Source organism: Chiloscyllium plagiosum, unplaced genomic scaffold, assembly GCF_037043375.1.
Source record: "Chiloscyllium plagiosum isolate Xiang-an unplaced genomic scaffold, Cpla_swu_hap1 HiC_scaffold_29, whole genome shotgun sequence".
Taxonomy (NCBI): Eukaryota; Metazoa; Chordata; class Chondrichthyes; order Orectolobiformes; family Hemiscylliidae; genus Chiloscyllium; species Chiloscyllium plagiosum.
Window position 1 is genome coordinate 83,408,771 of NW_028270167.1, and position 22,436 is coordinate 83,431,206.

Genomic DNA, 22,436 nt, shown 5'->3' on the forward strand with positions numbered 1-22,436 from the left:
AAGGGACATGAATGAATGAGATTGCAGAAAATTAAAGTCATGATCTATATTTCTGAAGTCAGGCTTTTATTCCAGGTTTTACTCGTCGACCTTCAAGCAAATCGATCCATTTGGATACCGTGGCTGTAAAATCAATCCCCATGTAGCAGCTTTTACTGACATAGGCCACAGATAATTGGAGCACCAGTCTCATGGAAAAGACCCAGGGCAGTTTTGGTGAAAAGACATTTTATTGGAAAAGATCAGCTTTTATGGCTTTCTGTGTTGGTCTTGTGATAATTTCATAGGACTGATAATCCAGAGACCGAGGTAAAAGTCTGCGTACTCGGGCTTGAATCCCACTATGTCATGATTGTCAAATTTGGATTCAAACAATATCTGCAAGGAAGAATCTAATGACTACTATAGATCCATTGACAATTGTTGAAAAAGAAATCTGTTCCACTGATATCATTTCGGGACGGAATTTGCTATCCTTACTTGGTCTGGGCTGCATGTGACTTCAGACTCATAGAAATATGGTTGAGTCTCAACTGCCTTCTGGGCAATTCGGAATGGATAATAAATTCTGCTTAGCCAGAATCGCCCTCATACTAATCCAGAAATTTTAAAACAAATGCCGATTATGCCTTAGCAAGAATGTTGTGTGCAGTTTTGCAAGTCACATTATAGCAGGGATGTGATCACACTGAGAAAATTGCAGGAGATATTTACCGGGATATTGTTTGGGCTGAAGAATTTCAGTTGTGAAGAAAGACAGGACAGAGTGGAGTGTTTGTCGCAGTGCAAAGGAGATGTATCCAAGACATGATTGAGTATGGACAGGGTTGACTGAATGAGTTTCCCATTGATGCAGGGATCGATCAGCAGGGGCCAGAGACTTAAGGAGAAAGACAGAAAGGTTTGAGAAGATGTGCACAACAGTTTTATCAGCCAGTGGGTGGTTGGAATTTGGAATACACTGTCTGCATTTTTCAGAGCGGCAGAATCCCTTATAACCTGAATAAATATTCAGATGTGAACTTTTGATGCCAAGACGTATAAGGCTGTGGGGTAACCATTCTGAAATGGGATTCAGTTCATTAGGAAGTTGTTTTTGACAAGTGTGGCCACATTTGGTTGAAGAGTCTCCTTTGACACTTTTGCCCTCGGTAGTATAATGGTTAGTGACCCCGCCTGTCACAGAGCTCAATTCTCCACTGGGGACAGTGTAAACGTTTTAAAACTGTCGCTCCATTCCCAAGTGCGGGTATTGATACCTGTCCTTCCATTCTCGATGGGGTGTATCACAGGAAGGACAGTGCTGCCTGAATAAAGGTCGGGAAAGACTGCAGCTCTCAGGAAGGCAGTGTCAGTGAACGGCCAAACACGTGACTTCTGCAAACTTCACCTTATGACTGTGTTGGAATGAAAAGCATTTGACAGACTTGTTCTGGATTGATGTGTTTACTAGAAGCAAAAAGCTGAGGAAGAAACAACATAAACGCATTCAAATATGAGTGCAGAAACATTTCCCGCAGCACGAGTGAAATTGTAAAGGACAGAGTAGCGTTTCGATACATTGAATTTGGGTTCATTTGTTACACCAGGGTATAAAACCATTACAAAATAATACAGCATTTGCTCAGTCTGATGGAACATTGTCTCAGTAATTCGCACTGCTGTTCAGAGGGAGGGTTAGGTTGATTGGCAAAGTTAAATTGCTCTCTCGTGTCCAGGGAGTGAATTAAGTGAGTTAGGTGAATTAGCCATGGGTAACGCGGGGATCAGGTCAGAAGTCACAGGACGTCAGGATATACTCCAACAGGTTTATTTGAAATCATAAGGGGGAGGGATTCCACTTCTTCAGGTGAAATATAAGGAAATAGGGAGGGGAGCTAGGTATGGGTGAGATGCTCTTCAGAGAGTCGACACCGGCTCGATTGACTGAAATGCTCTTTCTGCACTGTAGGATTCTGTGATTCTATGAATTGATAATGACGGTGTTTACTGGGATGTAAAGCCATTAGAGAAGATGCTGATGGGGGTGTACTGAGGATGAGATTTTGTTCACTTGTCTTCTTGGAAAATTGAGAACAGTTATCCCTGAACCAAGGAAGACTTAATGGGTTTTTTTTTCAGGTTATGAAGTGTTTGGACAGAGTAATAGGTAGAAAATTCCTTCTTTCAAGTAAGGAAACATCTAGATGTCAGGCATTCAATATATTTGATAAAACCTTTGAAGGACAAAGAAATAATGAGAACAGAATCGCTCTCACTCCGAGAATATGTTTTTCCAAATATTTGGAAAGGCACATTTGGTGACATACAAGAAATAACTTTCACAAGGATAGAGACAGCGTGTGGCTAGGTAAAGGTGCAGAGGTGGAGTGTAGTCGGCCGGAAGTTGCAGGGAAACAATGTCTAAGTTGGTTGACTTTAAATGTAAAGAAATTTCTTTAATGTGTGCAGCTGAATAAGATTCGGTTCCAAAACTCTGCATTTTGAAAGATTTGGCATTCTATTCCACCTATAGCATTGTGAATGGAACTGAGTGGATTTTTATTTATTGTGAAGGGAAGATATTACATAATGAATAGGAAGTGACCAGTTGCTTGGCGATCGACTTCCTGCTTTAATCACATGCTTTAAAGATGTGAGGTCAAGCACCATGATGTTTGGTCCATTTAATACTCAGTGAAATCTGCCAAAGCAACGAGCAACAAAATTGGTGGGTTTTCTTTTGCACTTTAACCCTCTGTTTTTCTACGCAGTATTTTCCTTAAGCTGCAATAAAGTCAGAGCAAATTTGAATACAACTTTAATCGTTCCAATGAGATATATCTAATTCACTTCTGATTATGACAATGTACATTGTGAGGTTTCAGCAAAATTAAAATGAAACGAACAATTCTGCATTTCTTGTGATTTAATCCAATTCAGGTTCAGCCATATGAGAAAGGCCATTGAGCGAAAACATCGCCTTTATTTCACTCACCATGGCTACTTCTTCACTTGAGAGAGAAAGTGACTGAAGTAATTATGAGTCAAATGTAGATGTAAATATGACGGAAACTTCTTGTCCTGTTTCATTCTGACTCAGTTCTGACTCAGAATGTATTACTAACAGCTATTCATTCTGACCAGCATGGCTATTTATTTGAATTTGCTGTTATTATAATTCTAGTGAAAGCAGAAACACAATGGTGTGGATTCGATTCCGCTCTGGAACTTTCTCATACATGACTTTCACCACATGTAACCTGATGAGGTCACATGTCACCCCAATACAAAATGTGCTGAGGAGACCGAGAGATTATGGTGGTGGGTTATTATACCGCTGTGCTCCACATTCACGGGTTCCAGTCACACTCTGGTTGCTAACTTTACGCACCGCTCTAGCAGTTTTTCTTTGCACCTCACACTCTGGTATACACTGGATCGAGAATCTTGTTCTTGCCGTTCACTGCACGGGAGATTCACAAATAATCGACACCACATTAAGTCGAAATGAAGAATGAGAGCAGTCATTCTGTTCAATTGTAGATGAAGTTGGTGTAATGAAAAATAACGCATTTTTCTTTCCGCCTTACATTCAATCTTGTCTTTCTATAAATTTACATCGAAAGAAAGAGAAAAAAATAACAAGTGATCGGGAACACAGGTTTATCCAGTGGGGTTGTTCATGAGTATTTTAACCTAATACTTCACACAATGATCTGATTAGTATTTCAAACAGTCACTCGGAATTGGAACCGCAGAAAATCTCTCCAATGAGACGAACCTTTCATTCTTTCACAAATTTCTGCTGTGTGTGAATTATACAACGATCCATCATCCAGCGTGTTCACTGACTTGCCAACTCTATAAGATCTAGCAACTTCCTTCAACAATCACAGCTTCTGTACACAGCCACCTGTGCTGTGCCCAGTGTCATTTGTTGCTCCCAGGACACAGCACATTTCTTCTTCCTGAGTTTATGAGCCTTGTTCCTGATCTGTCTGATCTGTTTAATAAACCTTTTCTATCACTTCATCCCATCCCCTCACAATTCTGAACTTATGAATAAAATAAGGCGTTAGACCAAATGTTAAACCAAGTGGAAGTATGCTATTCAGCCCAAGGAGTCTGTTCAACCATTTAACGAACTCATGGATGATCTGATTTGGAAATGCCAATGTTGGACTGGGGTGTACAAAGTTAAAAATCACACAACACCAGGTTATAGTCCAACAGGTTTAATTGGAAGCACACTAGCTTTCGGAGCGATGCTCCTTCATCAGGTGATAGTCACCTGACTATCACTTGATGAACAAGCGTCGCTCCGAAAGCTAGTGTGCATCCAATTAAAACTGTTGGACTATAACCTGGTGTTGTGTGATTTTTAACATAGTTAATCTGATAATCTTGAATTCCTTTCTGCTCACTTAGCTCGACAAAGTTTCATCATCTTTCTGATTAACTTTCTGGCACAGTTTGAATATACCCAACCATACAGTCTCAACAGTGGTTACTGGAAAATGCCACAGATTCTTTGACCCCTGAGCAAAGAAATTACTCCTCATTTCTGAATTAAATGGGCAATATCTAATTCTGCGATTATGTCCTCTGGTGCTCTCCTCAGAGCATAGGGCAAGCCACCTGCCCGTATCTACCCAGTCAAGATCCCACGAATATTGAACGTTTATAATTGTTATTATGTGATTATAAAGTTCCCATCCTCCTCCTTTGTTTCAAGGATAATAATCCCAGCCTAACCAATCGTTCCACGAAGTTCTACTGTATACAGAATTAGCAACATGTTTGTACGTCTGCGCTGTCCCTTACATGTAATGAAGGCAGGTGAGAAATTTCGGCGAGGAAACGGGTTGAAATTTCAGGCGCAGATGGGAATTGGAACTTGAAATCAGAAAGCGATTAGAATCGTATTGACACACAGAAGGACCAAATACAGCGAAGATAACTCTGACAAATCAGAATCTAATCATATTCGATTGAGATTCAATGGCTTCAATGTAACTGAATTCCTCCGTGTAATCGTCCTGGGAGCTAGTATTGAGGAGAAATGGAACCTGACCACCCATATAAATAAGTTGACGACAAAAACCTGTCCGCGGGTCGACTTTGTTTGATTATTAACTCAACTCTTGTCTCCGTAAAGCCTACATCGTCCGCAACACACAAATTTGATGTTTAACAAAACTCTCTCCATTTGCCTAGGTGGGTGCAGCTTCAATACCACTGAAGGAACTGGGCACCCTTCACGACAATGCAGTCACTTTACGGTATATTTTTCAACACCTGAATATTTATTCCTTTAACTGCTAAGGCACAATTGCAGCAGAGTGCACCACATAGAAGATTCACTGGAGTAAGTCATCCAGCTTTGTTGACAGAACCTTCATGGCTCAAAAACTGTACCGACTATAAGGACAAGGTTGAAGATGTACTGAAACTTCACCATTTGCAAATTACCCTCCAAGGCACATACCGGCATGACCTGGAGGGGAATCAGTGGTAAATTCATTGAGTGGTGCAGTAGGTTGATGGGCAAAGATTTATACTTCAGCCCTCTATCTTTCATCTTTCAATTTTTAAAAATGTAGATTATTGCATGGACCAGACTTGTGCTCATTCCTTTAGTTGTTTCCTAAACTGGCGGTTGCTAAAGATCGAATATCATCCACAGTCTGTGGTCAACAATAGAAAATACCCAAAAACCTCTTGAACAACTGATCTCCCTGTCCAACAATCTTCATGGATCTGTGAATGTCCACTCCAAGATCTCTTTTTTCCTATACATCACTCAGAATGCTCACTGTTATTGTTACAACTCCCCAAATTCACTACCACCCATTGGTCTGGATTCAATTCCATTCACCATTTTTCCTTTCCACCTGATGGATACATCCCTGCGGTCCCTGACATTATTCATTATAGTCAACTACACAACTATGTATCGTTAGTAAACTTCTAAATCATGACTCCTAATAAAAAAGTTTGATTTATTGATCTACATCAGGAAACAGTGGTACTTCACTGGGAAAAATCATCCAAACATGGTTCCTTGCTGCATGGGATGAACAACTGCCATGTTCCAAACTCCAACGGTTGCTAGCCCAGTATCTCGCCACTACATTTGCAGATGACACAAAGATTGGTGGAGTAGCCAGAAATCATAGGGGACTGTCAAAGAATGAAGGGGAATATAGATAGACAGAAGGGTTGAGCGGAGAATTGGCAAATGGTGTTCCATTCAAGCAAATGTGAGGTGATGATTTTGGGAAGTCTAATTCCAGAGCCAAGTATACAGTAAACGGAACAGCCTTGGGTAAACTTGATGAGAAGAGAGATCTGGGAGTTCAGGTTCTTTGTACCCTGAAGATGACTGCACAGGTGGATAGAGTGGTCAAGAAGGCATATGGCATGCTTGCCTTCACCGGATAGGGCATTGAGTATAAGAGCAGGCAAGTCCTGCTAAAATTGTACAGGAGTTTGGTTCGGCCGCGTTTAGAATACTCTGTACAGTTCTGGTATCCAAATTACCAAAATTATGTGGACGTTTAGGAGAGAATGCGGAGAAGGTTTACGCAGATGTTGCCTGGCATGGAAGATGCAAGCTCTGAAGAGAGGTTGAGTAGGTTACTTCTGCTTTCATTAGAAAAAACGAGATTGCTGGGACCTGATTGAGGTCTACAATATCATGAAGGGTACAGACAGGGTGGCTAAAGATTAGCTTTTTTCCAAGATGAGTAATTCAATAATGAGAGGTCACGCGTTCAATGAGAGAGGTGAAACGTTTAAGGGAGATAGACATGGAAAGTATTTTACATAGAGATTGGCAGGTGCTGGAATGTGTTGCCAGCAGAGGTCGTAGAGGCAGGCATGGTAGATTTATTTCAGGTGCGCCTGGACAGATGCATAAGTAAGTGAGGAGCAGAGGGATACGGATGCTTAGAAATTGGGTGACATGTTTAGGTAGTTGATTTGGACCGGCTGAGGCTTGGCCGTCCAAAGGGCCTGTTCCTGGGCTGCACATTTTCTGTATTCTTTGTTCTTCTTTGTTCACTACACGACCAACTGTGGGTTACAGGTGAAGTAGTGTTACTTCTGCAATCATAATTACTTATGCAAGGTAAATGAACTCACACCAGTGCACAATTGTTTCAAGCAAGAGCTGAGTCAACAAGAATGAAACTATTATGAAGGAAAGATATAATTGTTTTCATATTAGCTAAAATGTGCATAAAGAATGAAAGGTGCCTGCAAACAATGGTAGATGGTACAGACAAATAGATAAGGTGCTGCGAGGGTGTAGGTTAAGCCAGATATGCTTGTACAAGCAGTAGTTATAAGCATTTATTTCCCATTTCTGCAAAAAGCAAACAAAAACAAACCCTATTAAAAGGTCTTAAGGTTCAATATGGTTGGGGTAAGGGAGGAAATGTCACAAGTGGGGGAAATAGATCGCAGTGAAGGAGGATATACCAAACAGTTGACCACAGCCAGGATGTGGTGAAAAGGCCAAGTAAAACCTGTACTTTGTTATGCACAAGGCCGCATAAGGCAAGAGAGAAACAATAGTAATGGGCACCGGGTTTGGAGTAGTGAAACCTATGTACTTGCTAAACTCTGCGAGTCTCTTTCAGGCACCACGCTTGCAAGCGTATAATAAACATACTGATTGCTTCAGATCTTGTCTCGCATAAAATTATTGAAGTGAGTGGGCTTAGTTTCTCACAATTGGGAGATCCTCCGCGATATTCTTCCATCGCCGGGGGGAGTGGTTGGCCCTGGACACTGGGAAGAGGCCTCCCATTCACAATTGAGGAGCGGTTTCTTGTCCCGGTTTTGTCCGCTCCCTTGGGCGGCTGGTACGAATCCCACAAGAGAGACATCTGAATCAGACAGTGAGAGGAGGTCGATAGAAAATATGGAAAAAAAGGGGCCAGGCAACTCTGTGCACAGACCAACGTCAGAAAACTGACTTTTAAGTATTAACTTGGTGGCCGGGAAAAGGGGTATTTAATCTCTGAGGGACTGGTGAGGGCCCCGAGAAATGGGGGGTCGGCAGAGTAAGTCGAACTGTCACGGAGTAAAGGAAGAAAAAGAGCCTGGTAACATTCCTCCTGAAAGTCCGTTGGGGAGGATGTTGAGGGAATGGACAAGTAACATTTGTACAAGGGAAAAAGATAAAAAGAAAATGATTGAATATTGTTGTTTAGTATGGACCAAAGAACCAATCCTCCATCCAGCTGTCTTCTGGTCAAAGTATGAGGATGAGGATTGGGTATGTCAGTATTTAGATTTGTATGTGAATAAAAAACAAACTTTTAGTCAAGAAGAGGCGGACTATGCGTCCTGTTGGAAGGGCAGTTTGGGAATGATGGTAGTAAAGCCAAACAATTCCCCCTCTGCCCCACCCAGTTCCTGGGATCGTTTTTCCTGTTTGCACTCCCGCCCCCCGTACCATAAAATCAGATAAGGTGAAAATGGGGGAGGAGGAGAGACAGACAGACAGGGACAGGGAACGGATGACCCACAAGAGGAGAACGAAGGGGCGGTGGACGGGGATGTTGTTGTTCCCGAACCTCAATCCACAACAAAAGGAAGGGAAGATAAAGTAGACGTAGAGGAGGTCTTTGGAGTATATAAACGAAAGCCTAAGGGGGAAAAACAAAAACAAAAAAGGGGAAGAATATAAAGACTTATCCCCTTTCGGAGGTACCAATAGGGGACAAAGAGATTGGATTTTTAAGTGCCCCCTTAACCAGTGGGGAGGTCAGAACATTTAAAAAGGAGATGAAGGTCCTGGTTGAGGATCCGGTAGGGCTGTCTGAACAAATTGATAAATTCTTGGGGCCCAGTCTGTATACGTGGACAGAGTTAATGTCTATTTTGAATGTACTATTTACTGGGGAAGAAAGGGGACTTATACCAGGAGCAGCCATTGAAATATGGGACAGGGAACTTCCCATTGGAGATGGGGATACTGAACAGGGAGAGACGGAGTTTCCTCTCAGAGACACCCAGCGGGAAAATCAAAACCCGGAGCATAGGGAAGAAATGATGGAATTGAAAGACCTGATTCTAAAAGGAAGAAGAGAGTCGGTTCTGAAGTCGCAGAATTTGACTAAAGCCTTTGAGGTGAAAGAGGAGAAAGATGAGATACCCTCAGCTTTCTTGCAAAGATTAAGAGACTCAATGTGGAAATACTCTGGAATGAACCCTGAGGACCCAGTGGCACAGGGTCTTTTGAAAGTATATTTTGTGACAAAGGCATGGCCAGACATACAGAGAAAGATACAGAAGATAGAAGGGTGAAGTGAAAAACCATTAGATGAATTGTTAAGAGAGGCAAAGAAAGTGTTTGCAAAGAGAGAGGTTGAGAGACAAAAACAGAAGGCAAAAATGATGGTAGCTACGATTGCTGAAGTAGTTAAGAAAAGAATGGAACCAATAATGAGCAACCGGAGCGGTGGGTGGCAGCATGTAGGACAGAGAGAAAGAGGGAGAGGGAGAGGAAAAGGGGGAGCATTTGATAGAGGGTTCTGGCGACAGGGACAGAGATGGAAGTCTCCACAGGCAGGATGCTGTTATTGCAGAAACTCGGGTATTTTAAGCGGGAGTGTACTGATCTACAAAGGGAAGAAAGGGCAATTCCGCTTATGAATTTTGATGTAGAATAGGGGTGTTAGGGGTTCCTGCCCCCGGGGAGCCACCAGGAACTCTTGATCAACTTGAAGGTGGGACTCTGTGGGGAAGAAGTAGTCTTCCTAGTAGATACGGGGGTAGCACGGTCATCACTGAATTTTAAACCAAAGAAAGTAGGAATGTCAACACGGTCAATTACTGTTTCCGGGGTAAAAGGGGAAGGATTTACTGTTCCAGTATTTGAACCTATGATGATAGAAGTTCCGACGGATACAGTCACAGGGGAACTGTTGTATATCCCTGATATAGGAAGTAACTTACTATGGATAGATTTAATTATCCTCTTAGGACTGGAGATTTGAATTCAGGAAAAAGAATTAGTTGTACAAATGGCAATGTTGACAGAAGATGTGGAGAGAGAGATAAACCCTATTATATGGGCTAGAGAAGGGAATTGTGGAAAAATACAGATCCGTCCCCGAGAAATAACTTTAAAATGGAAAGGGGACGTTGTTTATGAGCGACATTATCCCATTTCCATAGAAGGTAAACGAGGACTGCAGCCAGTAATTGAGGGGCTACAGATGGTCTGTTGGAACCATGTATGTCTACTTATAATATCCTAATTCTACCAGTGCGGAAATCTGATGGAACTTATCGATTGGTGCAGGATTTGAGAACATTGAATCGAATAGTACAGATCAGGCACCCAGTGGTGCCAAATCCCTGTACGTTATAAAGTAAGATCCCTCATGACCACAAATGGTTTTGTGTGATAGATTTAAAGGATGCCTTTTAGGCTTGTCCCTTGGCGGAGGAAAGTAGGAATTTGTTCGCCTTTGAATTGGAAGATCCCAAGACAGGACGAAAACAGCAATACCGGTGGAACGTGCTCCCCCAGGGGTTTACGCAATCCCCGAATTTATTTGGACAGATGTTAGAATAAATATTGGAGAAATTTAGCAGCCCCAAGGGAACTACCCTGTCCCAGTATGTAGACGACCTCTTAGTAACAGGAAAGAGTAGTAGAAGCCACTAAAAAAATGTTGAATTTCCTGGGTCAGCAGGGACTGCGAGTATCTAAAAACAAAATACAATATGTGGAGCGAGAAGTGAAATACTTGGGACATTTAGTTAGTGAGGGAAAGAGAAAGGTAAGCCCGGAACGGTTAAAGGGAATAGTGGGGATTCCGTTGCCCAGGAATAAACGAAAATATCTTAATTGTTTGTGTTTAACTGGATATTGCAGATTGTGGATTGATTCTTATGCTCAAAAGACGAATAAATTAGATCTCAAACCATTAGAGGAGGAACCAAAGTGTCTGAGTTGGGAAGCAGAGGAAAAAGAACTAGTTAAGAATTCAAAAGAGATCTGATCCATACCCCCATGTTAGCCTTACCTTCTCTAGATAAACCTTTCCAGTTCTTTGCTACCGTTGATAAGGGAGCGGCTTTGGGTGTATTAACCCAGAGGTGGAGAGGAATGAAACAGCCAGTAACATATCTTTCGAAGCTCTTGGATCCAGTATCCCAGGGAAGGCCTGAATGTGTGCAGGCCCTGGCTGCCACTGCATTGTTGGTGGAGGAAAGCAGAAAGCTTACATTTGGGGGAACCCTAATAGGAAGTACCCCACACCAAGTGAGAATGATCCTGAACCAAAAAGCTGGGCGATGGTTGACAGACTCACGGATTCTGAAGTATGAGGCAATATTAATACAAAAGGATGATCTAGTGTTGGTCACGGACAATTTTTTAAATCCAGCTTCCTTTCTTTGGAAAGGGAAGGATAATCTCCTCAGAATCCAGAGCACAACTGCCTTGACTTTATAGAATAACAAACTAAGGTCCGCATGGACCTGAGAGATGTCCCACTTCATGCAGGAGCCTGACTTTTTATAGACGGATCATCCCGGGCGACTGAAGGGATAAGAAATAACGAGTATGCAGTCGTAGACGGGACGAAAGGTAGTGTGGTAGAGACAGGAAGGTTGCCAAATGGGTGGTCAGCTCAGACCTGCGAACTCTATGCATTGGAAAGAGCCCTTAGGGCATTAGAAAATAAAGAGGGAGCAGCATACAGTGACTCAAATATGCATTTGGTGTTGTGCACACTTTTGGAAAGATATGGCAGGAAAGAGGACTGATCAATAGCCGGGGGAAGGAATTAGCAAATGAGGAGTTGATTAAACAGGTATTGGAATCCCTATTACTCCCCCGAGAAATAGCGGGAGTGCATGTAAATGGTCATCAGAAAGGAAATGAACCAGAAGTTAGGGGGAATAGATGAGCCGATGAAGTGGCTAAGGAAGTAGGCCTGGACCCACAAGGAGTGGTGATTCATTCCCTAATACCTACTGTCCTTGATCCCCGGAAGCTCCTATAGTTACTGAAAGAGAAGAAAAAGAATTGTAAGATTTTGGGGCTGAAGAAAACAGCAGACGGGCAATGGATATTACCCGATGGAAGGGAAATGTTAAACAAAATGATGATGCGAGAAATTATGGCTGTCCTACATCAATTCCACCATTGGGGAGTACAAACAATATGTGATTTAGTTTTTAGGGAATATGGATGTAAAGGAATATATACAATTGCTAAACAAATATGTGAGGGATGTATAATATGCACAAAGGTAAATAAGAAAGTCTTGAGAAAACAGACCCCGGGAGGAAGAGACCCGGGATTGAGACCCTTCCAGAGTGTATAAGAAGATTATACTGAACTACCCAGAGTAGGAAAACTAAAATATATGCTGGTCATAGTAGATCATCTACCTGGTTAGGTTGAGGCAGACCCTCTAGCTACTGCCACTGCGAGTGTGGTGTCCAAAACAATATTAGAGCACATAATTCCCCGATATGGGCTCGTGAACCATATCGATTCCAGAATTGTTAGCTCTAAAGTGTTACAGGGGGTAATGAAAGGTTTGGGAATTTTCTGGGAGTTCCATGCTCCATGGTACCCACCATCATCAGGAAGGTTTGACAGAATGAACCAAACACTCAAACGACAGCTCTCTAAATTGATAATAGAAACCAGACTCCCTTGGGACAAATGTTTACCTATAGCTCTCGTGCAAGTACGAACAGCCACAAGGAAAGATTTGGGACTAACCCCTATGAAATCATATTTGGATTACCTTATCTGGGAAAGAACGGAGAATTGACAATTCCCGAAACTGAAGACTTGTTCTAAAGAGATATATACTGGGCTTGTCCGCCACTTTGTCTTTCCTCAGGAAACAGGGTTTATTGGCATAGACACCGCCCCTTGAATTCACCGCCCATCCCATCCGGCCGGGAAATTGGGGCTCAGTAAAATCATGGACAAAGACTAAATTGCAGCCGGACTGGGAAGGGCCATATCAGGATCCTTTGACCGAAATGGCAATAAGGACAGCGGAGAAAGGCTGGACTCACTACACTCAGATCAAAGGGCTAGTAAAATGTCCAGTTGAGGAAGAAGTCTGGACAGCCGAATCAACGCAAGACCCGCTGAAACTCAGGCTGAAGAGACTTAGAGTAACTGATTATACAGTGGCGATACGAGCGCGGGATTATTTATGTAGGATTGTGTATTAAGTTTTTTTGTGCTTCAGCACAATTATTAGAATGCTGGGGATGCTTAGAGGTATGATGCTAGTTCTCTTAGTATTGGGATTTTTTCAAATATAATTTTCATATGTGTTATTAACGGTCCCTGAGTCTGATAATCAGCAAGTAATAGACCTGATGCATGTAACTTAGTAAATTGTGCGGATGTAGATAATCAGAGACAGTACCGCAGCTCAGAGATACATCCTAAGTCCATTGGGAATGGTACTTGGTATAATGGTCTCGTCACAGTACACTGGGCCCCCTTCCGACCAGCTCGCGATTGTCCCGATAAAAAGTGTAACCCAATATACCTAAAGATAAAGAAAACCACATGGCTCAAAGCAATTCTGGGAGGTGGGGGGGGGGGGGGGGGAACACCTATGAAATACAATTAGATGAAACATTTGGGATAGAAATGTAAGCAAACGGGAAGGATTTCTCGGGCTGTTGTTTTCAAATTAGCGTAGGACAGGGAAAACGGGCAGAACTATTGGATAATAAGGTACAACCTTTCACCCCTCCCGATGATCCTAAAGTAGTAAAAATTATAGAGATGAAGGACGTGAAACAGACCATCAAAATAGAAACTGGATACGGGGATGCAAATGCCTGGCTTGAATGGGTTAAGTATATTGTAAAAAGTCTGAACAAGAGCAATTGCTCTGCATGTGCCTCCGGTAGGCCTGTGGCCCAGGCGGTTCCCTTTCCACTCGGGTGGAAGTGAGACAGGAAGGGCATGAAATGTATGATAGCCCTGTACCAGGATAAGACTGCATGGAATGATCGGAATTGTACCTCCCTATCTCTTATTTTCGCTCCCTTGGAGAAGAAAGATTCAAAAGCCTTCCTATGTTTTCAACCGCAGTTGGAAATCACACGTCGTGTGTGGGTAGACGAGATACAAATCGGTCTAGAGATTTGGGGGAGCTGAAAGTATGTACAGAGATTAAGAATGTCACCGAAACGGACAAGGGAGGGAACTACTCAGCACCAAAGGTTCCCTGAGCAGATCTGTGGTGGTACTGTGGAGGCAAAATATTGAGACCCACCTTACCATCGGATTGGAGAGGGATATGTGCAATTGTACAATTGGTAATTCCATTTACACTGGCATTTGAGAAGGAAAAGATAGTGGGGAAAAAGGGAAGGAGTAAGAGATCACTGTTAGACACTTCTTTCGATGACAGGATTTATCTCGATTCTGTAGGAGTCCCTAGGGGAGTACCTGATGAGTTCAAGGCTGGTAATCAGATTGCAGCAGTCTTTGAGTCAGCTCTCTTTTGGTGGGAACAATTAATAAAAATGTAGATTGGATAAATTACATTTTCTATAATCAACAGCGATTTATAAATTATACAAGAGATGTGGTTAAAGGAATATCAGAACAGCTTGATGCGACAAATAGGATGGCATGGGAAAACAGAATGGCCCTTGATATGATTTTAGCAGAAAAAGGGTGTGTGTATGTGTGATGTTAGGAGGAAGCTGTTGCACCTTTATTCCTAATAACACTGCACCTGATGGTTCAATTACTCGGGTGTTAAGGGGATTGACTACCTTAGCAGAGGGACTGGCTGAGAATGCAGGAGTAGACACATCTCTCACGGGATGGCGTGAATTATGGTTTGGAAAATGGAAGGGGGTGGTGGTTTCCATCCTTACTTCCCTGATAGTAGTAGCCGGGGTATTGGTAGCCATTGGCTGTTGCATCATGCCCTGTATACGAGGACTCACCCAAAGACTGATTCAGACAGCCTTGATACCCCTAAAATGGAATCAGGCAGAGGAACTTTGTCGATTAAATAATGAGGGGATGAGTGAGACCAAGATGGATGAACTCTCCGAAATGATGCTTCTGAATTTTGGGGGCAATGCTTAAAAGAAAAATGCAGAAGATAACAAATGGTAATTAAAGAAAAAGGGGGAAATTTTGGGATATAGGTAAAGTAGTGTCACTTCTGCAACATAATTATTTATGCAAGGTTTATGCACTCACACCAGTGTATAATGGTTTCAACCAAGAGCTGAGTCAACAAGAATGAAAACTAGGTAAAAACAATGACTGCAGATGCTGGAAACCAGCTTCTGGATTAGTGGTTCTGCAAGAGCACAGCAAATTCCCGAAACGTCGATTTCGAAGCTACTTGTATGCTGCCTGAACTGCTGTGCTCTTCCAGCACTACTCATCAAGAATGAAAACTATGTGAAGGAAATATAGAATTGTTTTTGTATTAGCTAAAATGTGCTTACAAGAATGAAACGTGCCTGCAGACAATGGTAGATGTTACAGACAAATAGATAAGATGCTGTGAGAATGCAGGTTAAGCCAGATATGCCTGTACAAGCAATAGTTATAAGCATCTGTTTCCCACTTTTGCAAAAACACAAAAACAAACCCCAATTAAAAGGTCATAAGGATCAATATGGTTGTGGAAAGGGAGAAAATGTCACAAGTGGGGGATTTAGATAGTAGTGATGGAGGATATACCTAACAATGGACCACAGCAGGATGTGGTGAAATGGCAAAGTAAAGCTTGTACTTTGTTCTGCACAAGGCCGGATAAGGCATGCGAGAAACAATAGTAATGGGCTCCGGATTTGGAGTAGTGAATCCTATATGAGATTTGTATTTGCTAAACTCTGTGTGCCTTATTCCAGGCACCACGCTTGCAAGCGGCTAATAAACAAACTGATTGCTTCAGATCTTGTCTTGGGCTGAAATTATTGAAGTAAGTGAACTTTGTTTCTCACAGTCTGTAATTTAAAGTTACTGTGCTTTCTATTCTCTCAACTTCTCACATTAATTGCTCCTCGTTTTCTTCTTAACTTTGAGACAAATCTCAAAATTCCGGGCACAATAAAAGCGATATGAATTATAAATTAGTATCTGGACAAGAGAACCAATGAACAGCTACATAGACCTCTTGAACATGGGGGCTGGGCATTGAGAACAGAGGATCAGTGGTTAGCACTCCTGTCTTACAGTGTTATGCACTTGAGCTTGATTCCATCCTCGGCCATATGTTTGTGTGGAGTTTGCATGTTCTGGTTTTCTCCCACAATCCAAAGATATGCAGGTTAGGTAAATTGGCCATGCTAAGCTGCACGCTCTGTTCAGGGATGTGTAGGTTATGTGCATTAGTCAGGGGTAAATGTCCAGTAACCTGAGAGCAGAATGGTGCTGAGTGGATTATTCTTTGGAACGTCAGTGTAGACTTGTTGGGCCAAATGGCCTGTTTCCACACAGTAGGGAATCCATAAACTTAGAATTGTGTTTCACTAAACAAAACTGACATTTGTTTTTAAATGTTGCATTTAAACCTTATCTTTAACATCAATTGTCAATCTTGTAAAATATCTCAATGCTACAGAAATCAATGTTCAAATAAAACACTGCACATAAAGCCACACAAAGATCTTCATGACCATCTAATCACTGTTCAGTGGAATAATCACAGTAAATATCTTATTGTTCCTGAGATCAAACAGTAAGGATCTGGTTATCATTCCCTCCAATAAATGCAATCGTTGTCCTCTGGTATTTCAGTTCAGTCGTTATACACCATACTGGTTGGTCAAAGCATGGTTATTCTTCATTATGAAGTGCCAAGGGTTCTAACGGCAAGAGATGTTGTTCGATCTGATTTGTTGTGTGTTCTCAAACAAGTTTTCACTATACATATTGCAAAAAAATGTGTTTATTTGGTCTTGTTCAACTGCTGATGCTAACATTTTCAGTTCATGTTCATTAAGCATATTTGGAGAAAGTGAGGAAAGCTGTGGTGTTGGAAAAGTGCAGGCACATTCAAAGAGCAGGAGTATTGAAAAGATTCCTGATGAAGGGCTTATACCCAAAACGTTGATTCTGCTTCTCTTGAATGCTGCCTGACCTGCTGTGCTTTACCGGCACAACGCTCTTGCCATTAGAAATATTTGACTGAACATTCAGAGACAATACTAAAAGTTACCTCTGTCAATTTAATTTACTGTGCTTTCTATTCACTGAAGTTTTCATGTTAATGCTCCTGTTTTTCTTCTTAAATCTGATACAAATTTCAAAATACAGAACACAATAAAATTCACATGAATTATAAATTTACATTCTCGAAGAAAACCAATGGAAGGCGATATAGAATTCTTGAACAGCCTACACATTTGAATGAAAAAGCAATTCCTTCTAAAAAATGTTTCCACGTCTGTATCGTTTTCTCAATTCAATAATGCTGCAAGTAGTTTATAATTGTCAGTTGATGTCTATGAATGAGTCCCTAATCAATGTCAATGTAACAGCTGAAACATTAACAACAGATTGATAACTGGGTGTTAAAGACCTTAGTTGAAGCCAACAAATGTTTGGTATTTACTAGAATCCCACCAGAAAACATTCTTGCATCATAATACAAGGAATGAGATATGTGAGAGATGTGCAAAACTTAATTTTAAATGAACAAACTCCAATATTTTCAAAGCATTTCAATCTTACGGTCAAAATGAACAGGTGAATGGAAAAATAAAAACAAGCTTCTGACATTTCATAAACTGAACAACAATTACAAATTCACTTTGATCAAAGGACAGAGTAATATTTAGATGAATCACAACATTTAGTTACATAGCAGGTAACCAGCTGACTGACAAGTAATAGGTGGGAGCATTTGTTAGTTTCCTGAAGAAGATATCAACATTATTTCCAATGTATAGCACGACAGAATAATGTTTAATGTGTATCAATTGTTTGAACTTGCCCCTTTGCAACAAAATAAAGGATCAATCTCATCGTAATCTTTAATTCTGCAACATTTTCCAATATTCTCCAGGAACTTATAAGCAACAGAATTAGATACAGGTATCCCCACTATCTGAAAGTAGAGCGTTATTATGAAACCTTACATAAGCTGAAAAGGCGTAAATCGAAGAAGCTTTAATCTTTTTCCTTTTTTTTTCGTAAAAGTGAAAATCCTCTTCAGATTTCTTTCAGTTAAAGAAAGCAGGGACAGATGTAAGTCTTTTGTAAAAGCAAAGTGGTTAAAGCAAACTTTCCAAAAGTAGGGGATACGTGTACACATATTTCTTGATAACCTGACACAAATAAGTATCAGATTTTGTGATTATTCTTATAATAGATAAAAGCAGATCTAATGTTGGATTAAAAAAGCAATTCAATCTGTGGTTGGGTACTCTCTCATCACCATTCTGAGCAGCTCTTGATATATTTCTGTTGAAGGTGTGATGTGAAACCTTCCCTCGGGTCTAGTAATAGAGACCCTGCCACAGCTCCACAAGCTCCTTTCATAATGTTCCCACCCAGGACGGCAGGACTGCAATATTATGTTTAATGTGGTTACTCAAATCAAAACTAATCAGCTGTTTATTGCAGTAATTTGGATGGGAATTAATTAGGTAGTTTCTGTGTGTAATGGACTGGAAATTACACAATATTTTACAATAACAATGGAATAAAGGAATGATAAACTTAAATAAACAGGAATCTCATGACAATTCTTTGAAAGACAAATTAACAAAACTGCGTGATCATTGTACTTTGATTTTAAAAATGCATCAGTCATTCAATGTGAATATTCGGCTGAAGACAATTTCCCTTCCTTTCAACAACGTACAACTTTCACAAATTCAAAATGAACAAGCATTGAAAAAGGAAGGAACAAGCAGATGGTAATTCGATTTTCTTTACCCAAACATGCGATTAATTTTAAGTAAGTTTTATATACGAAAAAAGGAAACTCTTATTGTGGTTCGAAATACAATAAATGTGAGCATGAAGTGAAATATAATCAAATCAATTTAACTGTGCTTTCTCAGTTAAAATACAGTTCAATATTCAAAGTAATCGAGTGATTGTACACTGCAATATCTTTAATTCAGTGCTGAGACATAATTCCACATTTGTACCCCTTATTGTGAAGCAAACTTGTGCCAGGAGTCAGAGGAGGTAGGGGAGGTCCTGAATGAGTACTTTGCTAAAGTATTCACGAGTGAGTGGGACCTTGTTCTTTGTGAGAACAATGTGAAACAGGCTGATATGGTCGAACAGGTCGATATTAAGATGGAGAATGTGCTGAAAATATTGAAAAATCATGGGGTCAGATAGGTCCCCTGGGCCAGAAAGGATATAACTTAGGTTGTCATGGGAAGGGAGGCAAAGGATTACTGTGTTTTGGCAATGATCTTTGCATCCTCACTGTCCACTGGAGTCATACCAGATGATTGGAGGGTGGCACACATTATTCCCTTATTCAAGAAAGGCAACTGAGATATTCCTGGGAATCATCGATGAGTCAGTTTTACATCAGTTGTGGGCAAATTATTGGAGATGATTCTGAGAGACAGGATTTATGATTATTTGGAAAAGCATAGATTGATTAGAGATGGTCAGCATGGCTTTGTGAGCGGCAGGTTATGCCTCACAAACCTTATTGAATTATTTGAGGATGTGACAAACACATTGGTGAGGACAGAGTAGTGGATGTGGTATGTCTGGACTTTAGCAAGATGTTTGATTAGGTTCCACATGGTAGGCTCATTTAGAAAGTAATGAGGTCTGGGATACAGGGAAACCTGCCTGGTTAAATAATAAATTGGCTGGCCCATAGAAGACAGGGTGAGATTACATGGATAGATTTCAGCTTGGAGCACGGTGACCAATGATATTCTGAAGGGATTAGTTCTGGGACCTCTGCTTTTTGTGATCTTTTATAAATGACTTGGATGAGGAAGTGGAAGGGTGGGTTAGGAAGTTTCCAATGACACGAGAGTTGGTGGAGTTGTGGATAGTGTGGAGAGCCTTTGTAGGTTGCTAGAGGACATTGGCAGGATGCAGAGCTGGGCTGAGAAGTGGCAGATGGAATTCTACCTGGGAAAATGTGAAGATATTCATTTTGGAATTTCAAATTTGAGTGCATATTTTCAGATTAAATGCAGGATTCTTGACAATGTGGTGGAAAAGAGGGATCGTGGGGTGCACGTCCATATATCCCTCATAGCTGACATCCGAGGTGATAGGTATATTAAGACGGTGTATGGTGTGTTGGCTTTCATTAGCAGGGAGATTGAGTCTAAGAGCCACGTGGTTATGCTGCAGCTCTATGGATCAGTGGTGAGACTACACTTAGAATATTGTGTTCGGTTCTGATCATCTCATTATACATAGGATGTGGATGCTTTAGAAAAGCTGCAGATGAGATTTATCAAGATGTTGCCTGGACTGGAAGGCATGTCTTCTGAAGAAATGTTGAGGGAGCTGGGGCTTTGCTCATTGCAGTGAAAGACTTTGAGAGCTTATTGATAGCTTTGTGTAAGATGATGAGAGGCATAGATAGAGTGGATGATGAAAGACTTTTCCCCGCAAAGTGGCATAATTTTAAGGTGAATTGGGAAAGTTGTGTGGAGATGTCAGAGATAGTTTCTTTATAGATAGTGATGGGTGCATGGAATGCACTGCCAGTGGTGGTAGTAGATTCAGATCCATCAGGGACATCTGATCGACTCTTGGATAGGCACATGGATGATAGTAACTGAAGGGCATGTTGGTTAGTTTGATCTTAGATAGGAAGAAAGATCGGAAAACATCGTGGCCAAAGGGCCTGTACTGTGCTGTACTGCTCTATATTCTATGGACTGAAATGAACAATTATTACATATTAGCAACATATAGATTTTCAAAACTCTATTAGCATACTTAAGAATAATGATAAATTTCATCTTACTATTTGACTGTGCTATCTGCAAAAATGACCAGGAATTATTGCAGGGAAAAGTAATTAGGCTTTTCTAAATTTATAAGGCTGGGATTACACAGATCATTCAAATGAGCAAAAGTCATATTTTTAAGTGCGTGTTGCAGCAGAAGTAATGGATTCTTTTGTCGGTGCATTGATTGGAAATAAATTTGATTTTTGTATTACTGTATTACGAGGGAATATTGGATTAAATTCAGATATAAACTTCACTGCTGTTGTTAGCAAGACTAAACTAAAGCATATAATAATTATTATCATGCAAATGCCTTAATAATTACTGTTAGAATTCTGAAAAAGAGATATATTGCACCATTTTTCAAACATTCAATAAATTAAATTGTGAATCTCATATACTTGTTACCCAGACAATTATTATGCAAATTATTGTAATGGTAATGACTTGATAACTAATGCTAAATCCTAAACAGATACATTGGTTCAATAATTTGTCAGCCTGCTGCTCTGAAATTGATTGGATATTTATTAAGATCCATAAACTGAGGGACAAAATATAATAGATGGAAATGTGTTGCTGGAAAAGCGCAGCAGGTCAGGCAGCATCAAAGGAACAGGAGAATCGACGTTTCGGGCATTAGCCCTTCTTCAGGAATGAGGAAAGTTGGTCCAGCAGGCTAAGATAAAAGATAGGGAGGAGGGACTTGGGGGAGGAGCGTCGGAAATGTGATAGGTGGAACGAGGTCAAGGTGAGGGTGATAGGCCAGACTGGGGTGGGGGCGGAGAGGTCGGGAAGAAGATTGCAGGTTAGGAAGGCGGTGCTGAATTTGATGGATTTGACTGAGACAGGCTGGGGGGAGGGGAAATGAGGAAACTGGTGAAATCCGAGTTCATCCCTTGTGGTTGGAGGGTTCCTAGCCGGAAGATGAGGCGTTCTTCCTCCAACCGTCGTTTCGCTGTGGTCTGACGATGGAGGAGACCACAGCGAAACGACGGTTGGAGGAAGAACGCCTCATCTTCCGGCTAGGAACCCTCCAACCACAAGGGATGAACTCGGATTTCACCAGTTTCCTCATTTCCCCTCCCCCCACCCTGTCTCAGTCAAATCCATCAAATTCAGCACCGCCTTCCTAACCTGCAATCTTCTTCCCGACCTCTCCGCCCCAACCCCAGTCGGACCTATCACCCTCACCTTGACCTCTTTCCACCTATCACATTTCCGACGCCCCTCCCCCAAGTCCCTCCTCCCTATCTTTTATCTTAGCCTGCTGGACCAACTTTCCTCATTCCTGAAGAAGGGCTAATGCCCGAAACGTCGATTCTCCTGTTCCCTTGATGCTGCCTGACCTGCTGCGCTTTTCCAGCAACACATTTCCATCTCCACATTTCCATCTCTGATCTCCAGCATCTGCAGACCTCACTTTCTCGACAAAATATAATAGCTCGCTTGATAGACTTGAGGGAAAAAATGAGACAGTTTTTATTGAAAAGGAT